The following is an 18,656-nucleotide window of genomic DNA, read 5'->3' as shown; positions in this document are numbered from 1 at the left end:
AGCATTTGATTCCGTCTGGTATAATGGCTTAGTCTATAAATTAATACGACTTCAGTTTCCCACTAATTTAATACTGATTATAAAGAGTTTCTTAAATTCGAAATTGTTCTATATAAATGCTGGGTGTCCTCAGGAATCATGTTTATCGCCTATACTTTATAATATCTTCACATCTGATATTCCAGATTTACAGAATTGTACTACATCGATATTTGCGGATGACACTGCAATACTATCTTCTGCTAAATTAGCCTCGGACATAATATCCAATCTGGAATCTGCACTCACTGTGCTAAATGACTATTCCAATAAGTGGAAGATAGCAGTCAATTGTGAAAAAAGTCAATCGATTTTCTTTACTAGGAAGAGAACATTGTGCTTCTTACCACAGACTTGTATTGTTTTACGTGGTGTAGAAATTGAGTGGGAAAAATCGGTAAAGTATTTAGGTGTTACTTTAGATCCGAAATTAACTTACAAAGATCATATCTCATATATCATCAACAAATGTAATATTCTGATTCGTAACCTGTATCCTTTTATAAACAGGAAACCGACATTAAGTATCGATAATAAGATGTTAATTTTTAAATGTATATTTTGTTCCGTTATATTTTATGCTGCCCCCGTATGGGCTAAAAGTGCAAATTGCTATCTACAAAAACTTCAAGTGCTACAAAACAAATTACTAAAGTTGATATACAATCTACCACGAAGCTACTCTACTTCTCGATTACATGAAATTGCAGATATTGATCTCATAGCAGTTAAGATAAATAGATTATCTGAAATTTTTAATTCCAAATGTATAGTATCTGTACATAATCACATTGTAGATCTAATATCTTCTTAGTATTTAAAATAGTTTTTAAGTAGTTTTTAGGAAATTTTAGCATTAAAAAAAAAGGTTTTTGGAAAATTTTTACCTTCCATTCTATTAATAATTAAATAATCTTTCATCGCATCTTGTACACCCAAAGAAATTTGTTAGTAGGGACAGCAGAAAAGAAACAGCAAAAAGTCTGCTGAAAAAGGGACAGCAGTCACTGTTTGCTGAAATAGTAAACATTTCCTGCTATTTTTTAAGCTCGATTAGACTAAAACATGTTTTATTTTGGCTAAAACAAATAAAAATGTCAACTTAGGAGCTATCCTAACATAATTAAAACAATATTTTATGAATATCTATAGTATTTGACAAAAAATCTGAATATTTATCGAATTGAGGCATAACAGCAAACAAAATGTTTGCTGATCGTATTTAGGAGCTTGTAAATATATTACAGGGCAAAAATATACCAAAAACTACTTTTGGTTCTTAAATATGCTTTGGGGAAAAATGTATAACCTAAATATTTTATAAATTGTTGTTCGTTAGGCCCTGAAGTACAAAAATATAACAGCAGACATCGACTGCTGTTTTTAGCAGACTTTTTTCTATGAGTGTAATATTTTAGCAGAAACAGGAAATACCCTTATACTCTCTAAGTTAGAATATCAGATGTAAGCAATTTATGTATTACTATGAATACAATAAACAATTGAAATTGAAGTAAATTGAATTTCATCGAAGTATTGGAAGTTGATTTGGAATGTTGTCCAGGATTTATTTTCGTATGTTTTTCTTCTTTGACCTTCTACACGCGGATAAAACATAACAATGTTAAAACAATCTGTAATGGATAGAAGTAAAAAAAAAGCAATTAGTAATTACACTAGTTTACACTAAAATGTACATTTGATGACAGGTTGCCTTTTATGTATTTTCATCTCCAGAATTCGAAAATAGAGGTTAAATTTTTTAATGAAGCAGTTCTGAGATATCCTTATATTTTTAGTTTTTCGTACTCACATTTAAGGTAAACTTTGCCAAATGTTATACATTCAGGTACAGTTTAGGTTAGCTATAGTGGCAACCCGTTATTTCAGGCTCATTTTGACTATTTAGTCCATTATGATACCGCAGTGTTGAACTTCTCTCTTGTCACTGAGTGCTGCCCGATTCCATGTTTAGCTCAAAGACAAGGAATCTTCATTGAACAAGGAAAACAATCAGAAATGTCACCAGCATTACAGAGGGAGTAATCCACCGTTGCAAAACTTTATGGTGTTTGGTCGAAACTGGGACTGAATCCATAACCGTTTGTATGCACAGCGGGCATGAACCATTGCACGACGGTTGCTTAGATATATCAATGTATAATAGTAATTTTGAAATTTAAAAATTATTAAAACAAATTATTAAAAACAAAAGGAATGGCAAATTTCTTAAATGACAAATACAATACTTACCAAATATAATCTCCGTAATAAAAGAAATGTTGGAAAATACATTCCAAAACAACACAAAATAAACATTTTTAACCATTTTCTTCCATTTTCCCGGCTTGTCTCGTGTTAAATTTACTTTAAAACCATGTGAAAGAATGCTATCAACCCAGCGTCGAATCATAGCCTCAACGATAAAAATCACCTGAATATATTTGGTTGAAATTGCTTTTCATTATCAACCGCATACTTTTCGATTTATTACGAAATAAACATCCGACCATTTACCTCAAAACATTAAATATTTCTTCGAATACGAAAATACCAGCTCTTATTGGAAAATACTTTACAAAAATATAGAGTCCTTTTAGTAGATCTTCATCAAGTTGAGTTCTTCTGCGATTTTCTGCACGATAAATAAAATTAGTCTTTTGTAGAGCAGTCATATATCGACTACCGAAGACATTGACATGTTAGATTTGTGGTTCGGGACAAATATTTATGTTAGCCATATATTCATAGAAGTTAAGCGTACACAAATCCCAGGGTCCATTTAATTAAAAAAATGTTTTAACTAAAATGTAAATTACTAAAAAGGGTTACTTGTTCACAAATGTTATTGCATAATCAAAATATACTAATTGTTGTTAATGTTTGAAGTTATATAATTTTACTATTGTCCATTTGAACGGAGTGAATTTATAATTTTATTCGGATCAGCAGAAAATTTCAGCAAATTGCTGACTTTTCTGCAGTATGTTACAAAAAAAAAACAGATTGTTTGCTGTTTTAGCAAAAAAACTGCTAAAACAACAGCATTTTGTTTGCTGAAAAACAGCAGACAGCTATTAACAACAGACTTTTTTCTATGGGTGTATAAACCCTTTTCCAACTTCGTAAATATTTTTTTCTTCAGGCACGTGCATACTAATGAAAAAATTGTTAATTGACAACCAAATAAGCTCTTTTTTTATTCAACTACATTACTATTTTATTCAAAACACTTATAGTTTTCGATACCGTTATAGTTTTATGAACAAAAACAACGCCGACAGTTAGTTTCAAACACACAAAAAGTTGCCCACAGGCAACTTTAGGGTCGAAAGGGTTAAAAGTATCTTTATTGTTCGAAGTTTTATTCATGATACATTAAAATTGAATTTTCTTTTTCAATGACAAAAACATAAAAGTTCCTTAGTTTTCAAATTCAAAGTTATAAGATTAAAGTGTACTCATATATGAGTACTATGGTCAAAATAAACATATTTTTGACATAAATAGAGAAATTTCATTCGACTATTTTTTCTTGTTTTTATTGTATTGTACTATATTTTTTTCTTTGTGTACACGCAAAAAAATAATTCTTTCCTCCCAAACGAAATTTTAGACAAACAAAGTTCGTTTCTCATTTGCTTTTCGCTGTAAGGAAGTGTATTTGGAAGAAAAGTATATACTTTTTGTGATAAACGTTTATTCTTTTCCAGGATGTAAAAACAATTTCATAAAGACTATCTCAAAAAAAACATTATTTTCTTGCTAATTGCATTGTCCCTCACATCTTTCTCACATCCACGAGGATTTTTAGTTCTTAACACCTTTTCCTGTAATACCAACAATGTAGAAGAAATTATACGATTTTAAAAATTTAAAAATTTTTTTTTAACTTTCGCCTGGACGGAGAATCGAACCGCGGACCATGCACATTGTAAGCCAACACACTAACCACTGAGCTATGTACCTGTTATGGTCATCAATAGATAAATATCCATATAAGTTATATTTATATAGCATAGCTTGCGGCGCCCACGAACCGAATAAACAAAGTTTATTTAACAGAAACAAACATTTAGTTTGGCACCGTGGAGCAGTGGTAGCTACGTCCGACTCTCATGCCAAGGGTCGTGGGTTCGATCCCTGCTTCGGCCAAAGTTTTTTTTTTGCTTTTGTTTTTTTTTACATATATTCCAGATATATTCGGAAGATTCCGAAAAAATGTTAAACATTACATTGTACTATATTAAATTTTGAACTGTAAAATGTGTCTTATTAAAGACCTAAAGTCAGAAAAGAACAGTGTTTGATATAAACGAAATGGACTGTGTTGTTATTTCAAAAATAACTTTTTTTATTGAAAAAAATAAAAATTTTGTAACAAACGAATTTTTTTGGTGATAAAAGTTTAAAATTTTCGAAGCAATTCAAAAAACTCTAACAAAAGAAAAACGTTTTCGGTACACGTTTTCCAAACGTTTTTTTTCTTTGCGTGTAGCTATTTTTGCTACTCAATAATTGGCAACACTGACTACTTTTTTGCTATTGCAACTAACGGATGGTTTTAAAACGGGTTTCCTTTTTCAGCAGACAAAAACTGTAGTATTATCAATCTTTTTTGCCATTATGAATTGCAAACTTTTTTGAGTGTAGTTAAAAATCATATTAACTTTAGTTATAAAAAAGAAAAGTCATTCACATGTCAAGGGAGTTGTTTGTTGTATGATTTTTATTTCAATTGATTGTCAAATGTTTAGCCTCTATCATTCGGGGTTAAATTAAAAACATTTCTAAAAAATTGGTGTAATAATAAATAGTATAACGGACAAAAAAGATAATAATAATTGTGTTATCTCTACGACCAATATCAGCTATATTGATTTGATTCATGGCACTCATGGACACATTTAAAATGCCAATTTGTTTTACACGTTCATATACATACATAGACAAACAATTCGTAGTTAAACTAACGCTAAATTTAACTTATTTTTATTTGAAAAAATTATTTGTTTGTAGTTAAATTTTATTCGAAATTTTCCACAGCTTAATGAAATTTACTTTTTTTTTTAAGTATGTCTCAAACATTTTATGAACTAAACGTGGGTGTAAAGTTCCATGACCGTACACATAAGTTCAATATGAACTAAAGCAAAAGAAAATTTTCGTACGATTCCCAAAAATAGTGAGAATGAACATACTTTTATGGTGTTGCTTTTTTGTTGGGCTAATCTGACAAATAAATGGACCAACCGAAATCAAAACAAATATAGGTCGGCCGATCTGTGTCTTAGCCGATCTGTGAAAAGTCTGTCTTTACAGTGCGTAAGATATGACTACAATATGGCGAAATCATCACTGAAATTGTTTAAAATGTGAGAATTTTGGCCATATTTGGCTTTACCTAAATTTGAACCGATTTGGATCAAATTCGACTTAATTCCCTTCACACTTAAATTGAATGTTAAATGTATTCTCTGTGTATAATATTAAGTTAACTGGAGTAAAATGCCGTTAAGAATGAATATGAAAAAATCTGGCGAAAGGTGTATACGGGAGTTACATCTAAATCTGAACCGATTATAAGGAGGTATCTACAATATCGATTGTAGAGGTATCTACAATACCAATATCGATTGTCTTTGAGCCAAAGTAAGACCCATGCAGAATTTGGGGACGATCGCACTTAAACTGCGAGCTGCACTTTGCACACAAAAATACATGAACAGACAGACCCACAGAGGATCGGCATACTAAACGATGGGTCTCAGACTGATTCTTCTTGGCGTTACATGAAAATGCACTTAATTATAGAACAAACGAAATGAAAAGAAAATATCATCGTCACGTTTACAATAGTTTTCTAAATCTGAACCGATTATAAGGAGGTATCTACAATATCGATTGTAGAGGTATCTACAATACCAATATCGATTGTCTTTGAGCCAAAGTAAGACCCATGCAGAATTTGGGGACAATCGCACTTAAACTGCGAGCTGCACGTTGCACACAAAAATACATGAACAGACAGACCCACAGAGGATCGGCATACTAAACGATGGGTCTCAGACTGATTCTTCTTGGCGTTACATGAAAATGCACTTAATTATAGAACAAACGAAATGAAAAGAAAATATCATCGTCATGTTTACAATAGTTTTATACCTTGCCTTGGTTTTGAAATCTCAAGAATGACTTGTTGTTTTAACAATTGGTAGCAAAACAGCTTTTTTAAAAAGACCGCTCCCTCTATGAATACTTCATTATAAGTGCATAAAAATATCTTTGTTAGTTGTAAATTCTAACTCCCCGAGAAGAAGTGTTAGTAAAACTCCATACCTTTCTCTCGTTAATGAACTATTTCTAACTGCTTTTAGTTTAGGAAATCACAAGACATAGTCCGAATTGATCAGCGAGTCATCTTACGATGACTTCAAATATATCTATTATATTTTAACGACGTTACAAGCACTTAGGTCCGTCAAAATATTAAGCGTCGTCTATGTTGTTGCTTACGGCATTTATTTTATTGAGCGATTTTTTTCAATTTTCGACATAATTTTGTATGGCTTATTACAATGTTATTTGTGTTGAAATGTTAATGTTATTTTTCATTTTAGTTATAGTCAACTTTTTCAAGTTCAAGTGGGGTTTGACCTTTGGCAAAGACGATTTTGATGGTAATGGTTTTGGTAATACCGGTGGCGTCTATTGGCTTAGTGAAGCGGAATTGCTTTGGTCATTTAATGGTAATGTTTATCAGGTTACAAATGAACCCTAATTGATCCACCGTATCAAGAACTGTAGAAAAAATAACGAGCCATAACAAAACTGCTTTATGGTTATTTTGTCAGAAAATAATCTAGATAACACATGGCGGCTTATGTTACTAAATAATTTGAAAAAGAATTCAATTTTTTGGTTTTGTTTTCATAGTTTGAATAAACTTGAACCCACTTGGTACACTATCCTTTTCCAATGATTTACGACCTCATTCACATTACACTTCCCAAATCCACTTTAACCAAATTTTAACTGTCATTCGCCTTAAAAAAGAAGGTTCATGTCAAATAAAAATAGTATACAGCATTGTTGGGTAATTGAGTACCCGAACTGTTCATAACACAACTTCATTCACTAATTCTACACACTATCATAGATTGGTGATGGGAATATAAGTTTGTCATTCCGTATAATGATATCCGTTTGTCTGTAGGCAGGTCACGTTCGAAGTTGGGCTATATCGGTCCAGATTTTGATATATCCCCCATACAAACCGACCACCCAATTTGGTATCTAGAGCATCTTGACACCGCAATGTTTATCCGAGCATAACATAGTATGAATCGTTCTATGGGTTCTATAGTATGAATCGTTCTATGGTATAGACCGATCTCCTGACATGACTTCTTCAGAGACTAAACATCCGATTTGCCTGAAATTCAAAATCTAGATGTATTTTGGGTGCAGAATATGGTGTGAAACGGCCTGTGTTTTGGCATAGTCCCCATATAGACTGATCTCCAGATTTGACGGCCCATGTTGTGGTATATATGTTTCTTTGCCAGAGCATATGTCATCAAATCCTCCTGAAATTCGATACATTTCCAAGTAACCCGCTACGGCGAAGAGTTTTCAAAGGAAACAATTATATTTGATTCATGGTGATGGGTATTTAAGATTCGGCCCGGTCGAACTTATATACGTATATACTTTTTACAAACAGCTTTTGGGTGAAACAAGAGTTGCTGTTAATTTCCAAACTGTGTTGTATTTGGTTGAATTAATGTCATAAATAGAAAAACCCAAACAGAAATTCAATTGAAAATTCAATCATAGGAAAACATACTATTAAACTAGATGATGTAAATTTTAGGAGTGACTACTCAATTCCACCGGATATATGCCGAAAGAGAGTAGATGAGTTTAGTAACGATGTTTTTTAATTAGATATGTTGAAACAAACAATGTTGTTGGGATATGTGTCAGCTTATACTCAAATTGATACACATTTGACCAGTGGGTTGGAGAAAAGATGAATGGGACGGAAATTGCATTAATAATAATTACCCAATAAACACAGGATGAGCGTTTTTCAAATGTAACAACTTTTCAGTTTGAGGGTAAATATAATTTTCAACATAAATTCAACTTGACTTAAAATAGCTCATCTTCAATACATCTTCAAATTGTTTGCGAATTACTTCCAATTTGCCAAAATGTTGACGAAATCTTTGAAAAGGTGTTGAAGATAATATGAGACAACTTTGACAAAAAATACCCTAAAATGCAACGAAAAACCCATGTGGTTTTCAATACTTATTTGTGCAACGAAGTTCGTGGTCAATTGCAAGAAATTAAAAAAATAGTTTATAAAAATAGGTAAGTGAAAATAAAAAATGAAATAAAACTTTAAGGCAGTCACTAAATGTATATCTCTTTGCAGAAAACTAAAATTATAGATTCTACGTTCTTGAAAACATTAAAAAGCTGACCGATGAAAAAATGGTTGACAATTAACTGGAACTGCTTCAAATAGTTTATAATATTTGGTACGTCAATATGAAAAATTAAATCAACACTTTAGAGAAGTCACTAAATTTAAATTTCTTTGCAGAAAACTAAAATCTTTGGATGCTACACCCTCACAAAAAATCCTTCTATAACATATACTCCCAAACATATTTTGCTTCAAGCATATACATTTTTGGGTATTGCCCAAACATTTATATGTTTGATCTCTTCCAATATATAATATGTTTGAAAGCATATTGGTCTAAACAATATATGCTTGGGTAGTCTAAGTTCCAAACATTTTGTATTTTTGCATCCAAATTCAATAATGTTGTCTTCCAAAAAACAATATGTTATTATGTGAACATATGATATGTTTGGAAGCATTTTGCACCCAAAAATATTATATGCTTAAACAAAATTCTGCTATCTTTTTTCACTAAACAAATTATATCTCGAGTTAGAAATGTCCGATTATATCGTTGTTGGTACTTAAATGAAAGGTATTGAGATGACGAATACTCGTGTATAATTGGATCTGTCACAAGTTAAGTGGCAAAAAGGTAAATTTTCAAACAAATCATGTTTTCCAGTGACCGTTTTCCGGTGGAAATGTACAAACATTAGAAGAATAAAAATACGAAGAAAAACGACCAAAAGTGACAAAGTTGTAAGCAATTGAGTGAACAAATCGGACATTTCTAACTCGAGATATAATTTTTTTAGTGAAAAAAAAGCGAAAAACTAAAAATAACGGGATATCTCAAAAAAAATTCTCTTAAGGATTTTGATGTTGATTACGAGTCAAAGATGCGGCTTCCTTTAAAGAAATACATTTTTAACGACCTATCTGGCTTTAAATCTAGGATTTAAATTAGGTACAGATCTCATTTATCGAATTTTCATTTTCTTTTCCCGGTATATTAACAAAGCTATTCACGCACTGAAAAAAAAGCATACCCGGTTCCAAAGATTTTGTCTTTACTTTAAAAAATTTGGTATTGATTCCGATCCAAAGGATACTTTTAAGACACAATTCTCTTTTAAAATCGGGTTTTGTGTACTTGCTTCTAGGAAGCAAATTTTAATTTTTCGCTTTTTCAGCTTTTTTTCTTTATATGCTATCAAAGTCCTTTAAAAACAAGTTAACGACGACTTTATTTTCCAAATTAAGACTCGACTTCTAGTAGAAATTATGCTGTGTTTCAAGTAAAAAACGTCTTTAAAATAAAGTGTTGAAAAACATGTCCTATATTTGAACGATTTTTTTCTTTGTAGTCAAGATGCAAAAAGACAACAAATTTAAAGACAATTTCATTAAATTTAAAGATTTTTTCTAAATTATTAAAGTCAAGTTGACCTTAGCCCAAAATTTTTTTCTTTCATGTTATGATATCCATTTTCAAATCAAATCACTTAATTATAAGGACAATACGACTTCATTGAAAAGTTTATCGACCTTTGGTCAAAGCAAACAACTTTATACTAGAGAAATGCGTCTTCTATGCTAAGCAAAATTTGCATTCGTATTTTAAAGACATGAAATCTTTGACCTCACGACAATATTTTTTTCAGTGCGTAATCCCAAAAAACTCTATGCCAAAGATGCAAAATAACTTTTAATGTCGACATTTCTTTGCTTCGAAAAAAGTATGCGCACAATAAATATAAGCTTGGCGCATAATCTTTTATATTAGGACAATATTTTTCAGTGTCGATAGCTCCATAAAAATGTCATTGTTTTAAAGAAGCATTATCTCTGGAATCAATGCCAAAATCCTTAAAGGAAGGTTGGATCCAAGTAGACTTTTTGGGTGTAATTTTATCTCTCTTCATATTTTTCTCACATAAACGTGATGTAATTAGTTCTCGGCACTTTTTTTGTAATACAAACAATCCAGAAACAAACATATTTTACTTCATTCGTACTTCAATCCATTCAAATCTTAAGGAAACACACTTGTTAGAAAAAAGGAAATTTTCCTACATTTTTTATCTACCTGTAATCGATACCTGTCATCGATGTAATCGATATGTCCGCATAAGTTTGCGTGTGGTTTGATTATTTCAGTTGAAATCGTGTTGTTATGGTGTACTGAGCGTTATAAAACCTAGTCATAATAGTCGGCACTGTTTGAGAAAATACAAATAAAATATATCAAATATGTGTTGTTTTAAATTAGTGAATGTACTCACTTTCGGTTTTTATTTCAAATTTATTGAAAATCAACAACAAAAAATATAAGTCTATAAACGTGCGTGATGGTGTATAAAGGAAGAATGAAATAAGAAAACACAAACAGATTAACAGCCCCTCTATTCGACTTCATTTTGGAATCTTTATTATCAGGTAATATTCAGTGACGCTAACCGCTTGTTTTAAAAAAGTTGTTTTATGATTTTCTTATATTTGTAGGGATTGAAATTGTAAAAGGAGGCCAAAATCGTTAGACAGCAACTGAAAGGTAGAAGTCACAAAAATTACCTTTTATAGTTGAGAAAAGGTAACATTACATGGAAATTGGATATAGTGCAATAATAAACTAATATTTGAAAGCCAGTTGATGTTGATGGTGTTGATTCTTAATAAACATATTTATAAACATATTAACATATTAATAAAACCTGTCTTTTGTTGAAGAAATGCGCCTATATAAATAAATAAAATTGTATTTAAAAACGTAAGCAAGCAGTTCTAATTTTGAAAAAATGCAAGTGAACTAAAATAGTTTTCTGTGCCAAGTTTTATTCATATATGTATGTATAGGATAAGCTTTCTATAATAAAGGAAGTCAGATTTATCATTTTATAAGAAATTTTACTAAATTTGAAGAAACCCGGTTTTAGTTAGGCTTTTATTGATGAATTAATTAATTAATTTCTTGCTCCCCAAGAAAAAAATCAGGATTAGTAACATTTCATACTTTATTCTACTAATGAACTACACTTTTCTAAATACATTCAGTTTAGGAAATTTTTAGTGATTAGTTTTATTATTTTTCAAAAAACAAAATTAACATAATGGAAATAAAATGGATAAAACTAATTGCCCAGCAAAAAATGGAGCCCTATTTCAGCAGGATTGTAAGGGAGAGAGGCAGTACCAACTGTTTACAAAACAACCGAATCGGCGCTGATTGTTATGGGCGATGTCCTGATTTCGAGCAGCTTCTACATAGCGCTGATATAATTGCTCATTTTAATAGAAATATTGCTCAGATTCATGCAGTGTGGATGCACTGCCTACTTTATTGTATACCAAAAAGCGCAACTAAACTCTTACTGCTGAAGTATTTTTTGCTGGGTGATGTTTTTTTCCTTATGAAGCCTCCGAGGAATCAAATCAAGGTTAATCACTCCGGTATTCTAAATTATTTTGGTTTGAATTGATCGGTTAAAAGATGTAAAACTTTTAGCCACCCTGCCTTTTAACCACACACAAAGCCGGCGTCGCAGCAGGTGATTCACTCAAAAAATTGTTTAAACGATTCTTAGACAATGTTTAAATGAGCATCGTTTTGAATTTTTACTGACTAAATATGTGTGTGGTGAGCTTTGTTAACTGGATAACAAGGAATAAATAACAATAAATTCAAATCGTTAACATGCCAAAATTTTCGTTGGTGTCTGTTGCGGTCAGCCAGCTATGCCGCGTTGATAGTATCAGCTGAAGATAAAAATTCGAATATAATTAAGAGAACGACCTCTACGAAGCAGGCGTCAATAAGCATTGCCGTTCTGCTCAAACGGTCGCCTTACACAGCAGAGAGAAGCAACCAACAAAGCCTATCGATGGACATGTAAATCTGTCAAGCATTTTTCTCTCAATATGTCGCGCCGATGCTAAAGTTTACGTTGGCAGCACTAAAAGCAGATCTTCATTTTTCCATAGCCAGAGCACAACTCTAAGCACTTGACTTGTTGAAATTCAATAGCATCGTCGCCACTACAATACAGTCGGATCCCCCACATAACACACATATTGTGTACTGTATCAAAAACAAATAACCACAGTAGTTGGGGAAGAACGACCTGGGGTGAAGCATAAAATACCTCAAAACAATATAACTTCAAAGACGGAGGGGGTCCACATCTCATTCGCTCTACACGATCTGGAGAGACATTATTCTGCTAATCTGTAAGATAGTCTCCGACAGTTAACGTAGTAGAAACGTTAACGTGCTGGTGAACGAAAGCTTCACCCATCTAAAGCAGCCGAATATAAAAGGCGCAGGCGTAGCACAGATAACCCACAATCACAAAGTATTTGTACGCGCGGCGGACATTAAATCGAAACGAAAACATCTTGAAATTTTGTCTCCTCCCAATTCAAGCAAAAAAGAAAACTTGTGAATTAAAAAAAAACGTCGAAGTAGAGAGTAGGTAAAGGAATTTTATATCTTAATTTTAATGTGATGTTATTTGTGCCTATGTGCGGTTTCCATTGCAATAATGTGCAAAACCCTGTGAAAAATGTTTTCCACTTCCCAAAAATAAAGAAGGAAATTCAAATGTGGACAATAAACGACCATGTGTATTTATAAAGTTTAACAGTGATTGTGACACTTAACATAATAGACTGCGAATAATTGACAACTGTCAGCGAAAAAGGATAACATTTGATATCTATGTGTGTTTGTGAGAATAGATGAGAATACATACAAAATTTCATATGGAAACTAACAATATGCACTAATTGCTTCTTAACAAATGATTTATTCAGGTAGCAACTAAACTTTGAATGGTATCACATGTACTACTGGCTATAGCAGTCTTTTTTATTTATTAATTGCTGGATTATATAATATGCAATTGAGGGAACACTTTTACATTCAGGACAAATTTCTTTGATATAAAGACTTTTCAATTAAAAGGTGTTTTAATCTGTTGCTTTTTAATATAGTAGAAAGTGGACAATTTTTAAATGTGGTTATATCCTTTTACATTCAGGACAAATTTCTTTGATATAAAGACATTTCAATTAAAAGGTGTTTTAATCTGTTGCTTTTTAATATAGTAGAAAGTGGACAATATTTAAATGTGGTTATATCCTACACAAATAATTTTCCAATTAAAATTTCAATTGAATTAAAAATGTAATTGTTTCAACAAATTTTGATATAAAAAATCAGTCATAAACATGAAGTTTTTTAATTGGATCAATTAATTGTTTAATTAGAGTGACTAAAGAAATTTATTTTATTGAAGAAATTTCAATTAAAAATTATTTGGATCAATAATAAGGGAATTGTGCCTTTAACATTCAAAGTCATGAAGGTCATGATTATACTCATTTCAGCATACGCTTACTCCATTTGGATAATTTGGATTTCTCGATTGAATTGTGTTTTGTCTTTTGATCAGAACTATAAAAACTCTTCTAAACTATTGAGTTTCGTTCTATTCCATGAGCTGGTAATCTTTCAAAAACAGGAGACATTATTTTAAAGACCCTTGTTACTAGAAAAATGAAATATTGATAAGTTAAGGCTATTCCTATACCAAAATTATGAAACCCCTAACATTTTTTTCCGTGTTTTTTTCTTACGCAATGCTGCTGATATTATACTGCACTGAAAAAACAGTGAACCCACCAGGATTAATTTTAGAAATTTTTAACTAAGCAGTATTACAAGCGCTGGCATCATGCTGATATCACAAAAATAAGTAAATATTTTTCGACAAATTCAAGAAAATTTATTATACATAAATAATTTTTTCACTTTATCATTATTGTTGTTTTTGATTTTAGCTTAAAACCATGCATTGACTAAACTACAAGTGTAGCTTAACCAACAGAGGAAAAGTATACTTGTCAAATTTATTTGGGCAAAACCCTATAGACTGCAAGATGGTTGGATGTTTCGGAATTACCACATTCCTCATCAGCATCCTCTACTTGCAACACTTCACTTTTCACTTTTTAGAGAAAAATTTGTAGTTTGAAGAAACAATTTTTTTCACTTTTTAAAGAAAATTTTGAAGTTTGAAGGAAAAAATTGGAGTTCAAAATTGCAAGAATGTCTTTAGTGACATACGAAGTTCATGATGGACAGTTTTGTAGTAAAATTTACAAATTTGAAGAAATAATGCACTATTTTGAAATACGAATTTAGTAAATCTCTATGCTTAATTTGTGCATAATTTTTTCCCGTCATTTAGTTCATTTAACTAACTACGCAAAAAATTGTTAGAGTAAATAAAACATTCCCCAAATATAATAATATCATGAACTACAATATAGTTAAATTGGCTTTAGTGGAATAGAGAGTACACTTTTTTTTGAGTGTGGAAAAATATTGTCATGAGGCCAAAGATTTCATGTCCTTAAAATACGAATGCGAATTTTGCTTAGCTTAGAAGTCGCATTTCTCTGTCCTTGTCCAAAAGTCGATGAAGTAATTTTGACCTTATAGTTAAGTGATTCATCTAAAACTAGGTGTCTTTACAAGAAAGAATATTCAACTTCAAATCTTCAAAATGAATGAAATCGTATTGAAATTTGTTTAGTTTTTGTGTCTTGACTACAAAGCGAACAAGCGTTCAAAAATACAAAAAAAAAACGTATTTAAACTATCACTAAATTTAACTTATTTTTATAGCAAAACAATATTTATTTAGTTCAATTTTCGCACGTGTTAGTTCATTCTTCCTATAACACAGCTCACTTTTTCCTGTGTAGGAAATTTTTTCAATACTTTACTTTAAATACGGTTTTTACTTGAAACAAAATTATACTATGTTTCTACTTGAAGTCGAGATGAATTTGGAAATCAAAGTTCCCATTAACACGTTTTTAAAAAAACTTAGATAACACATGAGGAAAGAAACAGAAAAAACGAATAAATTCAAATTTTTGTCTTAAATGTATCATTACTTCAATTCTCCGATTTTTTGGCTCGGAATAAATACCAAAGTTATTAGTGTAAAGTCAAAGCATGTTTTTAAAGCCGAGCATGTTTGTTTTTCGGAGTACTGGTAACATCTAATATTCGATCTATAAATTGTATGGATTGCTAAAAGTCGATTGCTGGATTAGCCAATTTTGATCTTCATTATAAGTACATTTTCAAAAAATCAACAGTTGAAAATTCACTACATTGTGGTGCCACAAACTTGACAAAATAACGACAAATCCTCATTACTGGTAGGTCTGCCTTGATCTATGTATGGATTGATATAAAGTCGATTGGTGGATTAGTTAAATTTGATCTTCATTAATTGAAAATTAACAAAAATTGACATCGAATTATCTAACCCAACGTTTTAAAAAATACTTGACATTGCAAAATTCCACCCTTATTTATGTAGGACATTAATGCACATTTTTGCATATTTGGATTGTTTTTAAATCGAATTCATTAAACTTGTCTAAGAGTTACCAAATTTAATTTTTGCTTAATTAATTTTTGCTTAATTGTATTATCCTACTTTGTGATGGACGACGAAATATTTTTTTGTGCGTCAGTTATGTAGTAAAACATGTTTCGATAATGGAACGACATTGTTTTGTTTTAATATTAGCAAAATGTATACTACAGAATACATGGATGGACGGATACCACTCATTGCTTTTGTTTATTCGCATTTGTTCTGTTTTCATTTCTTCTACAAATAAACGGCGGGTACAATGGATTGTGCTACCAGTTTTATGATAATGATGCTAGATAGAAATTCCAAAAAAAAAAAACAAACTTGGAACTGACTAAATTCATTCTAGGGGGTTCTTTTTGAAAATTTAGAACAGAAAGTAAAGTAAAGTAAAAAAAGTAAAGTCCTTTACTTTCAGATTATTTTTTTATCAACTGCGCCAATGCTCCCTTCTCTGCATACATTTTTGCCAATGGAAGCAAGTACTTGTATATAAAGTAATGTTTTCCCATGTGTATGAATCCTTTAAAAGTTTTGCGAATGTTAATTCAATACGGTTGAATATTTTCGGTACTCTGTCAATTCTAATAATAGCTGCATCAGATTTAAACCCGCAGATTAGAATAAAAACGCTGGTGGCAATTATTTTGGGTTTTTTCCCCCAACTGACGGATTTAGTCTTTTATTTGTTTAGTAGAGATTACACATGGTACGGAGAAACGTAAAATGATTGACAAACTGGTTTCCCCTGTAGCTCAATCATTCTTAACAAATACACATACACACAAGATATATTTCCCATTGACTATAATTGGAACCATTGAAAAGAATACACCAAAACCATCTGAGGAGTTTTTTTAACAGAAACCGGACATTTTCTGCACTGCCCACAAACGAGAGGGCTGCGATTGCCCTGTTTGGTACTTTGAATTTTTTCTGCCCGCTGAAATGACAGCAGCATTCTGTACCGACAAAATGAAGGCAAAGCACTTTTTTCAGAAAAGAAAACACAATGAAAACTTGATTTCTGAAAATAAAGCTATATTATTACATATATTTATTATCATCATTGTCTTCGCTTTTCTTTTTATACGAAATATAGTTAAAAACATATACATTATGCTATTTTGTTTTTTTTTAGTGTAATGAAGTAAGTTTTGCATTTTGATGTAAACGGCGAACCACATTTTCTTTGTATATACACGCAAAAACTTATTATTTCTTCGCAAACGAATTATTACACAAACAACCATCGTTTACCATTTATTTTTCGCTGTAAGGAAGTTTCTTTGGAAAAAAGTAATGACTTTGGCTAATTACATCTTCTTTGTATTTTTCACACTTCTACTTGCTTTATGTAGTACTTACGCCTATTTTTGTTCGATTTTATAATTTTTGAAATTTTATCTTTCGTCCAGACGGAGAATCGAACCGCGGATGTAAGCAAACACGATTCACTGGGTTATGCAGCTCTTATTGTCATCAACACACATTTATCGCTATAGCAATCAATGCGCAGCAACGCCTACAATCAAGCTTTTCTATTTATAGACCAGATTGTTGGGTACATACAAGCCGATCTAAAGAATCTTTGTTTAATAAAAGTTGACTCCTTTCTTACAAATGGCAAGCGTACTGTAAATTTATATATTCGAAAAGTTTTCGCAAGATTTCGAAAAGGTGATCGGATGTGAATAGTACTATATTAAATTTTTACATCGAAACCTGTGATACCCGTTTTCTAATCAAATATTGACCAATATCGAATTTATTTGGGATTAAAATAATATATCATAAAATTTCTAAAATTTCCTTTGTAGTTAAAAAGTTTCTTTGGAAGCAAATTAAATAGACTTCAAGTACGTTTGTAATAAATTTGAATTTGGTTGCCCTTAAACGACATACTTTATAACGAAATATTTTTTTCTAAATATATTTAATTTTTTTCCTGCGTGAAAGATTTTTGTGTATGTAGATTTAAAGATGTGTTGCTTCCCTAAAATATTTGGCTTTGGATCGATCCAAAAATCCTGAAATGGAAGTCAAAATTTTTGGATCGAAGTAAACCTTTTTGAGTGTATGGAAAATTACGAATGTTAAATAATTTCTAATTTTCTATGTCTTATGCGTGGAGTTCCAATGAACTAAGAGTTGTCTTAAAACCACAAACCTTTCGTAAGTCGAAATAGTTCAATTTAAAACCAAAGGCTGATTTGTTTAATTTGCGTTTCGATTCATTTTGAACATTGCCGAAAAGAGATTTGTTGGTTACTTTTTCTACTTTCTATTTCATTTCATTAAAACCTAGACCGCAGTTTATTGTTTTCTCATACATTAGGGTAGAACGAAAACCACATCTTTTCAAATTGAGAAATATTATTTATTACGACTTTATGTAATTAAAAGAAATATTGGTTTTGGGGAAATTTCTTATCGCTGCAAGTGATTTTTTCTCTTTTGTATTTAAAAATTTGTATTGTCTTGAGCACAAAGACTTCATGTCCTTAAAACACGAATGCGAATTTTACTTATCATAGAAGACGCATATCTCTGATTCAAAGTTTTTTTCTGTGACCAAAAGTCGATAAACTTTTCAATGAAGGCGTTGTGCCCCATTCACATTAGGCTCGAAATCTACCTTAAATCTTAATTTTAAATACTTTTGTCCTAAGTATAATTCTTTGCTTCTTTGACTCGGAATCAATACCAAAATCATTAGTGTAAGGCAAATC

The 18,656-nt window shown here is 31.2% G+C and overlaps 1 protein-coding gene across 3 annotated transcripts in view; it reads left to right on the top strand.

Moving 5' to 3' along the window:
• Window positions 1–18,656, top strand: part of scaf (inactive serine protease scarface) — an 81,539-nt gene that overhangs the window by 10,803 nt on the left and 52,080 nt on the right. Inside the window, exon 1 of one of the 3 annotated variants that reach the window (XM_075310025.1) lies at window positions 12,723–12,932. The exons of 1 other annotated variant lie outside the window; for it this stretch is intronic. The gene's annotated coding sequence lies outside the window, so the exon portion shown is untranslated. Of the gene's footprint in view, window positions 1–12,722; window positions 12,937–18,656 lie in introns of those variants that run through there. One more of the 3 variants, XM_075310024.1, reaches the window with a different exon arrangement.

This window comes from Haematobia irritans, chromosome 5, assembly GCF_050003625.1.
Source record: "Haematobia irritans isolate KBUSLIRL chromosome 5, ASM5000362v1, whole genome shotgun sequence".
NCBI lineage: Eukaryota > Metazoa > Arthropoda > Insecta > Diptera > Muscidae > Haematobia > Haematobia irritans.
The sequence above is the reverse complement of the archived record's forward strand: the minus strand, read 5'-3'. Positions and strand labels throughout refer to the sequence as shown.